Genomic DNA, 15,000 nt, shown 5'->3' with positions numbered 1-15,000 from the left:
GATCGAACCTGGGACCTCGGCGCCGTGAGACAGCAGTGCTATCCACTGCGCCACCGTGCTACACTGGCACTGTGAGGCAGCAGTGCTAATCACCGTGCTGCCCTGGCGCTGTGAGGCAGCAGTGCTAATCACCGTGCTGCCCTGGCACTGTGAGGCATGCAGTGCTAATCACCGTGCTGCCCTGGCACTGGGAGGCAGCAGTGCTAATCACCGTGCGGCCCTGGCACTGTGAGGCAGCAGTGCTAATCACCGTGCTGCCCTGGCGCTGTGAGGCAGCAGTGCTAATCACCGTGCTGCCCTGGCGCTGTGAGGCAGCAGTGCTAATCACCGTGCTGCCCTGGCACTGTGAGGCAGCAGTGCTAATCACCGTGCTGCCCTGGCACTGTGAGGCAGCAGTGCTAATTACCATGCTGCCCTGGCGCTGTGAGGCAGCAGTGCTAATCACCGTGCTGCCCTGGCACTGTGAGGCAGCTGTGCTAATCACCGTGCCGCCCTGGCACTGTGAGGCAGCAGTGCTAATCACCGTGCCGCCCTGGCGCTGTGAGGCAGCAGTGCTAATCACCGTGCTGCCCTGGCACTGTGAGGCAGCAGTGCTAATCACCGTGCTGCCCTGGCACTGTGAGGCAGCAGTGCTAATCACCGTGCTGCCCTGGCATTGTGAGGCAGCAGTGCTAATCACCGTGCTGCCCTGGCACTGTGAGGCAGCAGTGCTAATCACCGTGCTGCCCTGGCACTGTGAGGCAGCAGTGCTAATCACCGTGCTGCCCTGGCGCTGTGAGGCAGCAGTGCTAATCACCGTGCTGCCCTGGCACTGTGAGGCAGCAGTGCTAATCACCGTGCTGCCCTGGCACTGTGTGGCAGCAGTGCTAATCACTGTGCTGCCCTGGCGCTGTGAGGCAGCAGTGCTAATCACCGTGCTGCCCTGGCGCTGTGAGGCAGCAGTGCTAATCACCGTGCTGCCCTGGCACTGTGTGGCAGCAGTGCTAATCACTGTGCTGCCCTGGCGCTGTGAGGCAGCAGTGCTAATCACCGTGCCGCCCTGGTACTGTGAGGCAGCAGTGCTAATCACCGTGCCGCCCTGGCGCTGTGAGGCAGCAGTGCTAATCACCGTGCTGCCCTGGCGCTGTGAGGCAGCAGTGCTAATCACCGTGCTGCCCTGGCACTGTGAGGCAGCAGTGCTAATCACCGTGCTGCCCTGGCGCTGTGAGGCAGCAGTGCTAATCACCGTGCTGCCCTGGTACTGTGAGGCAGCAGTGCTAATCACCGTGCCGCCCTGGTACTGTGAGGCAGCAGTGCTAATCACCGTGCTGCCCTGGCGCTGTGAGGCAGCAGTGCTAATCACCATGCTGCCCTGGCACTGTGAGGCAGCAGTGCTAATCACCGTGCTGCCCTGGCACTGTGAGGCAGCAGTGCTAATCACCATGCTGCCCTGGCAATGTGAGGCAGCAGTGCTAATCACCGTGCTGCCCTGGCGCTGTGAGGCAGCAGTGCTAATCACCGTGCTGCCCTGGCACTGTGAGGCAGCAGTGCTAATCACCGTGCTGCCCTGGCACTGTGAGGCAGCAGTGCTAATCACCATGCTGCCCTGGCACTGTGAGGCAGCAGTGCTAATCACCGTGCTGCCCTGGCACTGTGAGGCAGCAGTGCTAATCACCGTGCTGCCCTGGCGCTGAGGCAGCAGTGCTAATCACCGTGCTGCCCTGGCGCTGAGGCAGCAGTGCTAATCACCGTGCTGCCCTGGCGCTGTGAGGCAGCAGTGCTAATCACCGTGCTGCCCTGGTACTGTGAGGCAGCAGTGCTAATCACCATGCTGCCCTGGCGCTGAGGCAGCAGTGCTAATCACCGTGCTGCCCTGGCGCTGTGAGGCAGCAGTGCTAATCACCGTGCTGCCCTGGTACTGTGAGGCAGCAGTGCTAATCACCGTGCTGCCCTGGCGCTGTGAGGCAGCAGTGCTAATCACCGTGCTGCCCTGGCGCTGAGGCAGCAGTGCTAATCACCGTGCTGCCCTGGCGCTGTGAGGCAGCAGTGCTAATCACCGTGCTGCCCTGGCACTGTGAGGCAGCAGTGCTAATCACCGTGCTGCCCTGGCACTGTGAGGCAGCAGTGCTAATCACCATGCTGCCCTGGCACTGTGAGGCAGCAGTGCTAATCACCGTGCTGCCCTGGTACTGTGAGGCAGCAGTGCTAATCACCGTGCCGCCCTGGCACTGTGAGGCAGCAGTGCTAATCACCATGCTGCCCTGGCAATGTGAGGCAGCAGTGCTAATCACCGTGCTGCCCTGGCACTGTGAGGCAGCAGTGCTAATCACCATGCTGCCCTGGCAATGTGAGGCAGCAGTGCTAATCACCGTGCCGCCCTGGCACTGTGAGGCAGCAGTGCTAATCACCGTGCTGCCCTGGCGCTGTGAGGCAGCAGTGCTAATAACCATGCTGCCCTGGCAATGTGAGGCAGCAGTGCTAATCACCGTGCTGCCCTGGCGCTGTGAGGCAGCAGTGCTAATCACCGTGCTGCCCTGGCACTGTGAGGCAGCAGTGCTAATCACCATGCTGCCCTGGCACTGTGAGGCAGCAGTGCTAATCACCGTGCTGCCCTGGCACTGTGAGGCAGCAGTGCTAATCACCGTGCTGCCCTGGCACTGTGAGGCAGCAGTGCTAATCACCGTGCTGCCCTGGCGCTGAGGCAGCAGTGCTAATCACCGTGCTGCCCTGGCACTGTGAGGCAGCAGTGCTAATCACCATGCTGCCCTGGCACTGTGAGGCAGCAGTGCTAATCACCGTGCTGCCCTGGCACTGTGAGGCAGCAGTGCTAATCACCGTGCTGCCCTGGCGCTGTGAGGCAGCAGTGCTAATCACCATGCTGCCCTGGCACTGTGAGGCAGCAGTGCTAATCACCGTGCTGCCCTGGCACTGTGAGGCAGCAGTGCTAATCACCGTGCTGCCCTGGCGCTGAGGCAGCAGTGCTAATCACCGTGCTGCCCTGGCACTGTGAGGCAGCAGTGCTAATCACCATGCTGCCCTGGCACTGTGAGGCAGCAGTGCTAATCACCATGCCGCCCTGGCAATGTGAGGCAGCAGTGCTAATCACCGTGCTGCCCTGGCGCTGTGAGGCAGCAGTGCTAATCACCGTGCTGCCCTGGCGCTGTGAGGCAGCAGTGATAATCACCGTGCTGCCCTGGCGCTGTGAGGCAGCAGTGCCAATCACCGTGATGCCCTGGCGCTGTGAGGCAGCAGTGCTAATCACCGTGATGCCCTGGCGCTGTGAGGCAGCAGTGCTAATCACCATGCTGCCCTGGCGCTGAGGCAGCAGTGCTAATCACCGTGCTGCCCTGGCACTGTGAGGCAGCAGTGCTAATCACCGTGCTGCCCTGGCACTGTGAGGCAGCAGTGCTAATCACCGTGCTGCCCTGGCACTGTGAGGCAGCAGTGCTAATCACTGTGCTGCCCTGGCGCTGTGAGGCAGCAGTGCTAATCACTGTGCTGCCCTGGCACTACATAGATACATAGATACATAGAACATACAGTGCAGAAGGAGGCCATTCGGCCCATCGAGTCTGCACCGACCCACATTAATCCCTCACTTCCACCCTATCCCCGCAACCCAATAACCCCTCCCAACCCTTATGGACACTACGGGCAATTTTTATCACAGCCAATCCACCTAACCTGCACATCTTTGGACTGTGGGAGGAAACCGGAGCACCCGGAGGAAACCCACGCAGACACGGGGAGAACGTGCAGACTCCGCACAGACAGTGACCAGCGGGGAATCGAACCTGGGACCCTGGCGCTGTGAAGCCACAGTGCTAACCACTTCTGCTACCGTGCTGCCCACTTTTTTTTTTTTAAATTTAGAGTACCCAACCCATTTTTTTTTCCAATTGGGGGCAATTTAGCGTGGCCAATCCACCTACCCTGCTCATCTTTGGGTTGTGGGGGCGAAACCCACGCAATCATGGGGAGAATGTGCAAACTCTCCTCACGGACAGTGACCCAGAGCCGGGATCGAACCTGGGACCTCGGCGCCGTGAGACAGCAGTGCTATCCACTGCGCCACCGTGCTACACTGGCACTGTGAGGCAGCAGTGCTAATCACCGTGCTGCCCTGGCGCTGTGAGGCAGCAGTGCTAATCACCGTGCTGCCCTGGCACTGTGAGGCAGCAGTGCTAATCACCGTGCTGCCCTGGCACTGGGAGGCAGCAGTGCTAATCACCGTGCGGCCCTGGCACTGTGAGGCAGCAGTGCTAATCACCGTGCTGCCCTGGCGCTGTGAGGCAGCAGTGCTAATCACCGTGCTGCCCTGGCGCTGTGAGGCAGCAGTGCTAATCACCGTGCTGCCCTGGCACTGTGAGGCAGCAGTGCTAATCACCGTGCTGCCCTGGCACTGTGAGGCAGCAGTGCTAATTACCATGCTGCCCTGGCGCTGTGAGGCAGCAGTGCTAATCACCGTGCTGCCCTGGCACTGTGAGGCAGCTGTGCTAATCACCGTGCCGCCCTGGCACTGTGAGGCAGCAGTGCTAATCACCGTGCCGCCCTGGCGCTGTGAGGCAGCAGTGCTAATCACCGTGCTGCCCTGGCACTGTGAGGCAGCAGTGCTAATCACCGTGCTGCCCTGGCACTGTGAGGCAGCAGTGCTAATCACCGTGCTGCCCTGGCATTGTGAGGCAGCAGTGCTAATCACCGTGCTGCCCTGGCACTGTGAGGCAGCAGTGCTAATCACCGTGCTGCCCTGGCACTGTGAGGCAGCAGTGCTAATCACCGTGCTGCCCTGGCGCTGTGAGGCAGCAGTGCTAATCACCGTGCTGCCCTGGCACTGTGAGGCAGCAGTGCTAATCACCGTGCTGCCCTGGCACTGTGTGGCAGCAGTGCTAATCACTGTGCTGCCCTGGCGCTGTGAGGCAGCAGTGCTAATCACCGTGCTGCCCTGGCGCTGTGAGGCAGCAGTGCTAATCACCGTGCTGCCCTGGCACTGTGTGGCAGCAGTGCTAATCACTGTGCTGCCCTGGCGCTGTGAGGCAGCAGTGCTAATCACCGTGCCGCCCTGGTACTGTGAGGCAGCAGTGCTAATCACCGTGCCGCCCTGGCGCTGTGAGGCAGCAGTGCTAATCACCGTGCTGCCCTGGCGCTGTGAGGCAGCAGTGCTAATCACCGTGCTGCCCTGGCACTGTGAGGCAGCAGTGCTAATCACCGTGCTGCCCTGGCGCTGTGAGGCAGCAGTGCTAATCACCGTGCTGCCCTGGCACTGTGAGGCAGCAGTGCTAATCACCGTGCTGCCCTGGTACTGTGAGGCAGCAGTGCTAATCACCGTGCTGCCCTGGCGCTGTGAGGCAGCAGTGCTAATCACCGTGCTGCCCTGGCGCTGTGAGGCAGCAGTGCTAATCACCGTGCTGCCCTGGCACTGTGAGGCAGCAGTGCTAATCACCGTGCTGCCCTGGCACTGTGAGGCAGCAGTGCTAATCACCGTGCTGCCCTGGCGCTGTGAGGCAGCAGTGCTAATCACCGTGCTGCCCTGTTTTCCTGTTCTTGCTTTTTGTTTTCCATTGTTACGCTCTGAAATATTGAAGGCAGAGGAACAAAACAAAAAAAAAGAACAAAGAAATGTACAGCACAGGAACAGGCCCTTCGGCCCTCCAAGCCCGTGCCGACCATGCTGCCCGACTAAACTACAATCTTCTACATTTCCTGGGTCTGTATCCCTTTATTCCCATCCTATTCATAGAACATAGAAAATACAGCACAGAACAGGCCCTTCGGCCCACGATGTTGTGCCGAACCTTTGTCCTAGATTAATCATAGATTATCATTGAATTTACAGTGCAGAAGGAGGCCATTCGGCCCTTTGAGTCTGCACCAGCTCTTGGAAAGAGCACCCTACCCAAACTCAACACCTCCACCCAACACCAAGGGCAATTTGGACATTAAGGGCAATTTATCATTGGCCAATTCACCTAACCCGCACATCTTTGGACTGTGGGAGGAAACCGGAGCACCCGGAGGAAACCCACGCAGACACGGGGAGGACGTGCAGACTCCGCACAGACAATGACCCAAGCTGGAATCGAACCTGGGACCATGGATCTGTGAAGCAATTGTGCTATCCACAATGCTACCGTGCTGCCCTTAAGAACAAATAAATCTACACTATATCATTTTCCCGTAATCCATGTACCTATCCAACAGCTGCTTGAAGGTCCCTAATGTTTCCGACTCAACTACTTCCACAGGCAGTGCATTCCATGCCCCCACTACTCTCTGGGTAAAGAACCTACCTCTGATATCCCTCCTATATCTTCCACCTTTCACCTTAAATTTATGTCCCCTTGTAATGGTGTGTTCCACCTGGGGAAAAAGTCTCTGACTGTCCACTCTATCTATTCCCCTGATCATCTTATAAACCTCTATCAAGTCGCCCCTCATCCTTCTCCGCTCTAATGAGAAAAGGCCTAGCACCCTCAACCTTTCCTCGTAAGACCTACTCTCCATTCCAGGCAACATCCTGGTAAATCTTCTTTGCACCTTTTCCAGAGCTTCCACATCCTTCCTAAAATGAGGCGACCAGAACTGTACACAGTACTCCAAATGTGGCCTTACCAAAGTTTTGTACAGCTGCATCATTACCTCATGGCTCTTAAATTCAATCCCTCTGTTAATGAACGCGAGCACACCATCGGCCTTCTTCACAGCTCTATCCACTTGAGTGGCAACTTTCAAAGATGTATGAGCATAGACCCCAAGGTCTCTCTGCTCCTCCACAATGCCAAGAACTCTACCGTTAACCCTATATTCCGCATTCATGGTTGTCCTTCCAAAATGGACAACCTCACACTTTTCAGGGTTAAACTCCATCTGCCACTTCTCAGCCCAGCTCTGCATCCTATCTATGTCTCTTTGCAGCCGACAACAGCCCTCCTTACTATCCACAACTCCACCAATCTTCGTATCGTCTGCAAATTTACTGACCCACCCTTCAACTCCCTCATCCAAGTCATTAATGAAAATCACAAACAGCAGAGGACCCAGAACTGATCCCTGTGGTACACCACTGGTAACTGGGATCCAGGCTGAATATTTGCCATCCACCACCACTCTCTGACTTCTATCGGTTAGCCAGTTCGTTATCCAACTGGCCAAATTTCCCACTATCCCATGCCTCCTTACTTTGTGCAGAAGCCTACCATGGGGAACTTTATCAAATGCCTTACTAAAATCCATGTACACTACATCCACTGCTTTACCTTCATCCACATGCTTGGTCACCTCCTCAAAGAATTCAATAAGATTGGTAAGGCAAGACCTACCCCTCACAAATCCGTGCTGACTATCCCTAATCAAGCAGTGTCTTTCCAGATGCTCAGAAATCCTATCCTTCAGTACCCTTTCCATTACTTTGCCTACCACCGAAGTAAGACTAACTGGCCTGTAATTCCCAGGGTTATCCCTAGTTCCTTTTTTGAACAGGGGCACGACATTCGCCACTCTCCAATCCCCTGGTACCACCCCTGTTGACAGTGAGGACGAAAAGATAATTGCCAACGGCTCTGCAATTTCATCTCTTGCTTCCCATAGAATCCTTGGATATATCCCGTCAGGCCCGGGACACTTGTCTATCCTTAAGTTTTTCAAAATGCCCAACACAACTTCCTTCCTAACAAGTATTTCCTCGAGCTTACCAATCTGTTTCACACTGTCCTCTCCAACAATATCGCCCCTCTCATTTGTAAGTACAGAAGAAAAGTACTCATTCAAGACCTCTCCTATCTCTTCAGACTCAATACACAATCTCCCGCTACTGTCCTTGATCGGACCTACCCTCGCTCTAGTCATTCTCATATTTCTCACATATGTGTAAGAGGCCTTGGGGTTTTCCTTGATCCTACCCGCCAAAGATTGTTCATGCCCTCTCTTAGCTCTCCTAATCCCTTTCTTCAGTTCCCTCCTGGCTATCTTGTATCCCTCCAATGCCCTGTCTGAACCTTGTTTCCTCAGCCTTACATAAGTCACCTTTTTCCTCTTAACAAGACATTCAACCTCTCTTGTCAACCATGGTTCCCTCACTCGACCATCTCTTCCCTGCCTGACAGGGACATACATATCAAGGACACGTAGCACCTGTTCCTTGAACAAGTTCCACATTTCACTTGTGTCCTTCCCTGCCAGCCTATGTTCCCAACTTATGCACTTCAATTCTTGTCTGACAACATCGTATTTACCCTTCCCCCAATTGTAAACCTTGCCCTGTTGCACGTACCTATCCCTCTCCATTACTAAAGTGAAAGTCACAGAATTGTGGTCACTATCTCCAAAATGCTCCCCCACTAACAAATCTATCACTTGCCCTGGTTCATTACCCAGTACTAAATCCAATATTGCCCCTCCTCTGGTTGGACAATCTACATACTGTGTTAGAAAAGTTTCCTGGACACACTGCACAAACACCACCCCATCCAAACTATTTGATCTAAAGAGTTTCCACTCAATATTTGGGAAGTTAAAGTCGCCCATGACTACTACCCTATGACTTCTGCACCTTTCCAAAATCTGTTTCCCAATCTGTTCCTCCACATCTCTGCTACTATTGGGGGGCCTATAGAAAACTCCTAACAAGGTGACTGCTCCTTTCTTATTTCTGACTTCAACCCATACTACCTCAATAGGGTGATACTCCTCAAACTGCCTTTCTGCAGCTGTTATACTATCTCTAATTAATAATGCCACCCCCCCACCTCTTTTACCACCCTCCCTAATCTTATTGAAACATCTATAACCAGGGACCTCCAACAACCATTTCTGCCCCTCTTCTATCCAAGTTTCCGTGATGGCCACCACATCGTAGTCCCAAGTACCGATCCATGCCTTAAGTTCACCCACCTTATTCCTGATGCTTCTTGCGTTGAAGTATACACACTTCAACCCATCTCCGTGCCTGCAAATACTCTCCTTTGTCAGTGTTCCCTTCCCCACTGCCTCATTACAAGCTTTGGCGTCCTGAATATCGGCTACCTTAGTTGCTGGACTACAAATCCGGTTCCCATTCCCCTGCCAAATTAGTTTAAACCCTCCCGAAGAGTACTAGCAAACCTCCCTCCCAGGATATTGGTGCCCCTCTGGTTCAGATGCAACCCGTCCTGCTTGTAGAGGTCCCACCTTCCCCAGAATGCGCTTCAATTATCCAAATACCTGAAGCCCTCCCTCCTACACCATTCCTGCAGCCACGTGTTCAACTGCACTCTCTCCCTATTCCTAGCCTCACTATCACGTGGCACCGGCAACAAACCAGGGATGACAACTCTGTCTGTCCTGGCTTTCAACTTCCAGCCTAACTCCCTAAACTTGTTTATTACCTCCACACCCCTTTTCCTACCTATGTCGTTGGTACCAATGTGCACCACGACTTCTGGCTGCTCCCCCTCCCCCTTAAGGATCCTGAAGACACGATCCGAGACATCCCTGGCCCTGGCACCCGGGAGGCAACATACCTTCCGGGAGTCTCGCTCGCGACCACAGAATCTCCTATCTATTCCCCTAACCATTGAATCTCCTACAACTATTGCTTTTCTATTCTCCCCCTTCCTTTCTGAGCCCCAGAGCCAGACTCAGTGCCAGAGACCTGGCCGCTAGGGCCTTCCCCCGGTAGGTCATCCCCCCCAACAGCATCCAAAACGGTATACTTGTTTTGAAGGGGAACGGCCACGAGGGATCCCTGCACTGTCTGCCTGTTTGTTTTTTTCCCCCTGACTGTAACCCAGCTATTCTTGTCCTGTACCTTGGGTGTGGTTACCTCCCTGTAACTCTTCTCAATCACCCCCTCTGCCTCCCGGATGATCCGAAGTTCATCCAGCTTCAGCTCCAGTTCCCTAACACGGTCTTTGAGGAGCTGAAGTTGGGTGCACTTCCCGCAGGTACAGTCAGTGGGGACACCGGTGGTATCCCTCCCCACCCACATCCTACAGGAGGAGCATGTAACTGGCCTAGCCTCCATCCCCTCTTACCTTACAGAATATAGCTGCTGTGTGGACTAACTAGATCTCCGCCCTCCGACTCTGCTCCCAGTCAGCTACACTTCCTGTAAACTCCTGGCTCTCTTCGCACTCTTTGCGGAAATGTCGGAAACAAAATGAAAGGAGCACCTTACTCCCTCCTCACCTAACTCCCTCGGTCACCAAACTCTCACTATCGCACTCAAAAAGCACCAAATTCAGCACTCCCTCGGTCACCAAACTCTCACTATCGCACTCAAAAAGCACCAAATTCAGCACTCAGTGCAAAATTCATGTATTTGTCAAGATGCCCCTTAAATGTCCCTATCGTCCCTGCTTCCACCACCACCTCCGGTAGCGAGTTCCAGGCACCCACTACCCTCAGTGTAAAAAACTTGCCTCATACATCTACTCTAAACCTTGCCCCTCTCACCTTAAACCTATGCCCCCTAGTAATTGACCCCTCTACCCTGGGAAAAGCCTCTGATTATCCACTCTGTCTATGCCCCTCCTAATTTTGTAGACCTCTATCAGGTCGCCCCTCAACCTCCGTCGTTCCAGTGAGAACAAACCGAGTTTATTCAACCGCTCCTCCTAGCTAATGTCCTCCATACCAGGCAACATTCTGGTAAATCTCTTCTGCACCCTCTCTAAAGCCTCCACATCCTTCTGATACAGTACGAAGTCTTACAACACCAGGTTAAAGTCCAACAGGTTTGTTTCGATGTCACTAGCTTTCGGAGCGCTGCTCCTTCCTCAGGTGAATGAAGAGGTCTGTTCCAGAAACACATATATAGACCAATTCAAAGATGCCAAACAATGCTAGGAATGCGAGCATTAGCAGGTGATTAAATCTTTACAGATCCAGAGATGGGGTAACCCCAGGTTAAAGAGGTGTGAATTGTACCAAGCCAGGACAGTTGGTAGGATTTCGCAGGCCAGATGGTGGGGGATGAATGTAATGCGACATGAATCCCAGGTCCCGGTTGAGGCCGCACTCATGTGTGCGGAACTTGGCTATAAGTTTCTTCTCGGCGATTCTGCGTTGTCGCGGGTCCTGAAGGCCGCCTTGGAGAACGCTTACCCGGAGATCAGAGGCTGAATGCCCTTGACTGCTGAAGTGTTCCCCGACTGGAAGGGAACATTCCTGCCTGGTGATTGTTGCGCGATGTCCGTTCATTCGTTGTCGCAGCGTCTGCATGGTCTCGCCAATGTACCACGCTTCGGGACATCCTTTCCTGCAGCGTATGAGGTGGACAACATTGGCCGAGTCGCACGAGTATGTACCGCGTACCTGGTGGGTGGTGTTCTCACGTGTAATGGTGATATCCATGTCGATGATCTGGCACGTCTTGCAGAGATTACCATGACAGGGTTGTGTGGTGTCGTGGTCACTGTTCTGAAGACTGGGTAGTTTGCTGCAAACAATGGTCTGTTTGAGGTTGCGCGGTTGTTTGAAGGCAAGTAGTGGGGGTGTGGGGATGACCTTGGCAAGATGTTCATCGTCATCAATGACGTGTTGAAGGCTGTGAAGAAGATGGCGTAGTTTCTCCGCTCCGGGAAAGTACTGGACGACGAAGGGTATTCTGTCGGTTGTGTCCCATGTTTGTCTTCTGAGGAGGTCGGTTTAGTCTGAAGGGTGGAGTCTGACAAGTTGACAATAGATTTCCCTGTATTGTTTTCTACTGTGACACCGGGGGTGGCCTGGTTGCTGCCGGTGGTGATGCCAAGTTTCTCAAGCTTTCTGTTCTTGGTGTGCATATAGGTGGCATAGTATTGTTGTCTCATCTGTTTGGCGGTGTTCCGCAGCTGGTCTGAGAATATGGCCTCTATCTTGGTTTCCAGGTTGCGTCGTCAACTTGCCAGACTACACCCTTCAACCAGACAAAATCGAAGTCCTCAGCAGAGGGCTCAATTTCTGCACCACCACCAAAATGGACCCCATCAGTCTCGCGGCAGACACTGAGGAATTCATCAGGCGAATGAGGCTCTGGGAATTCTTCCACAGACCCCAAGAGGCCAACAGCGAACCCAAGCAGACTACCAATGAACCGGAACAGCAGACCGAGAGATCTGCGGTGCGGCAACCGAAGAGGAAAGAGTCGAATTGGACCCCTCCGGAAGGCCGCTGCCTTAGACTCGACATGTATGCTCAAGCCGTCAGGTGTCACGTCAATGCCAGATCCATCAGTCGCATTCACAAGACAGCCCCGAACGTCGCCCAAGCACAACGCAATGCCATCCGCGCTCTCAAGACCAACCGCAGCATCGTCATCAAACCAGCAGACAAAGGGGGGGCCACTGTCGTACTGAACAGAATGGACTACTGCAAAGAAGTATACCAACAATTGAACAACCAAGAACACTACAGACAGTTACCCGCAGATCCGACCAAGGAACACATCCGCCAACTTAACAGACTGATCAAGATCTTGGATCCAGATCTTCAGAGCACCCTACGTGCTCTCATCCCACGTACTCCCCGCATTGGAGATCTCTACTGCCTCCTGAAAATACATAAGGCCAACACACCAGGCCGCCCTATCGTTTCAGGCAATGGGACCCTGTGTGAGAACCTCTCTGGCTACATCGAGGGCATCTTGAAACCCATCGTACAAGGTACACCCAGCTTCTGTCGCGACACGACGGACTTCCTACAGAAACTCAGCACCCATGGACCAGTTGAACCAGGAACATTCCTCGTCACAATGGACGTCACGGCACTCTACACCAGCATCCCCCATGACGACGGCATTGCTGCAACAGCCTCAGTACTCAACACCAACAACTGCCAATCTCCAGACGCAATTCTGCAACTCATCCGCTTCATTCTGGATCACAACGTCTTCACCTTCGACAACAAGTTCTTCATCCAGACGCACGGAACAGCCATGGGGACCAAATTCGCACCCCAATACGCCAACATCTTCATGCACAAGTTTGAACAGGACCTACTCACCGCACAGGACCTTCAACCGACGTTATACACCAGATACATCGATGACATTTTTTTCCTTTGGACCCACGGCGAAGAATCACTGAAACGACTACACGATGACATTAATAAGTTCCATCCAACCATCAGACTCACCATGGACTACTCTCCAAAATCAGTTGCATTCTTGGACACACTCGTCTCCATCAAGGACGGTCACCTCAGCACTTCGCTTTACCGCAAACCCACGGATAACCTCACGATGCTCCACTTCTCCAGCTTCCACCCTAAACACATTAAAGAAGCCATCCCCTATGGACAAGCGTTCCGTATACACAGGATCTGCTCAGACGAGGAGGAGCGTAACAGACATCTACAGATGTTGAAAGATGCCCTCGTACGAACGGGATATGGCGCTCGACTCATCGATCGACAGTTCCAACGCGCCACAGTGAAAAACCGGACCGACCTCCTCAGAAGACAAACATGGGACACAACCGACAGAATACCCTTCGTCGTCCAGTACTTCCCCGGAGCGGAGAAACTACGTCATCTTCTTCACAGCCTTCAACACGTCATTGATGACGATGAACATCTTGCCAAGGTCATCCCCACACCCCCACTACTTGCCTTCAAACAACCGAAAGACCTCAAACGAACCATTGTTTGCAGCAAACTACCCAGTCTTCAGAACAGTGACCACGACACCACACAACCCTGCCATGGCAATCTCTGCAAGACGTGCCAGATCATCGACATGGATACCACCATTACACGTGAGAACACCACCCACCAGGGACGCGGTACATACTTGTGCGACTCGGCCAACGTTGTCTACCTCATACGCTGCAGGAAAGGATGTCCCGAAGCGTGGTACATTGGCGAGACCATGCAGACGCTGCGACAATGAATGAACGGACATCGCGCAACAATCACCAGGCAGGAATGTTCCCTTCCAGTCGGGGAACACTTCAGCAGTCAAGGGCATTCAGCCTCTGATCTCCGGGTAAGCGTTCTCCAAGGCGGCCTTCAGGACCCGCGACAACGCAGAATCGCCGAGAAGAAACTTATAGCCAAGTTCCGCACACATGAGTGCGGCCTCAACCGGGACCTGGGATTCATGTCACATTACATTCATCCCCCACCATCTGGCCTGCGAAATCCTACCAACTGTCCTGGCTTTATACAATTCACACCTCTTTAACCTGGGGTTACCCCATCTCTGGACCTGTAAAGATTTAATCACCTGCTAATGCTCGCATTCCTAGCATTGTTTGGCATCTTTGAATTTGTCTATATATGTGTTTCTGGAACAGACCTCTTCATTCACCTGAGGAAGGAGCAGCGCTCCGAAAGCTAGTGACATCGAAACAAACCTGTTGGACTTTAACCTGGTGTTGTAAGACTTCGTACTGTGCTCACCCCAGTCCAACGCCGGCATCTCCACATCATCCTTCTGGTAGTGTGACGACCAGAATTGAACACTATACTCCAAGTGTGGCCTAACTAAGGTTCTATACAGCTGCAACATGACTTGCCAATTCTTATACTCAATGCCCCGGCCAATGAAGGCAAGCATGCCATATGCCTTCTTGACTACCTTCTCCACCTGTGTTGCCCCTTTCAGTGACCTGTGGACCTGTACATCTAGATCTCTCTGACTTTCAATACTCTTGAGGGTTCTACCATTCACTGTATATTCCCTACCTGCATTAGACCTTCCAAAATGCATTACCTCACATTTGTCCGGATTAAACTCCATCTGCCATCTCTCCGCCCAAGTCTCCAAACAATCTAAATCCTGCTGTATCCTCTGACAGTCCTCATCGCTATCCGCAATTCCACCAACCTTTGTGTCGTCTGCAAACTTCCTAATCAGACCAGTTACATTTTCCTCCAAATCATTTATATATACTACAAAGAGCAAAGGTCCCAGCACTGATCCCTGTGGAACACCACTGGTCACAGCCCTCCAATTAGAAAAGCATCCTTCCATTGCTACCCTCTGCCTTCGATGACCTAGCCAGTTCTGTATCCACCTTGCCAGCTCACCCCTGATCCCGTGTGACTTCACCTTTTGTACTAGTCTAC

At 53.5% G+C, this 15,000-nt stretch overlaps 1 protein-coding gene across 1 annotated transcript in view; it reads left to right on the top strand.

Moving 5' to 3' along the window:
* The window catches only part of LOC140425068 (protein EFR3 homolog B-like), a 500,803-nt gene that overhangs the window by 454,902 nt on the left and 30,901 nt on the right, over positions 1-15,000 (top strand). The window lies entirely within an intron of this gene.

The sequence above is a fragment of the Scyliorhinus torazame genome, chromosome 1, assembly GCF_047496885.1.
Source record: "Scyliorhinus torazame isolate Kashiwa2021f chromosome 1, sScyTor2.1, whole genome shotgun sequence".
NCBI lineage: Eukaryota > Metazoa > Chordata > Chondrichthyes > Carcharhiniformes > Scyliorhinidae > Scyliorhinus > Scyliorhinus torazame.
Note: the sequence above shows the minus strand (reverse complement) of the source record. Positions and strands in the feature narration are given on the sequence as shown.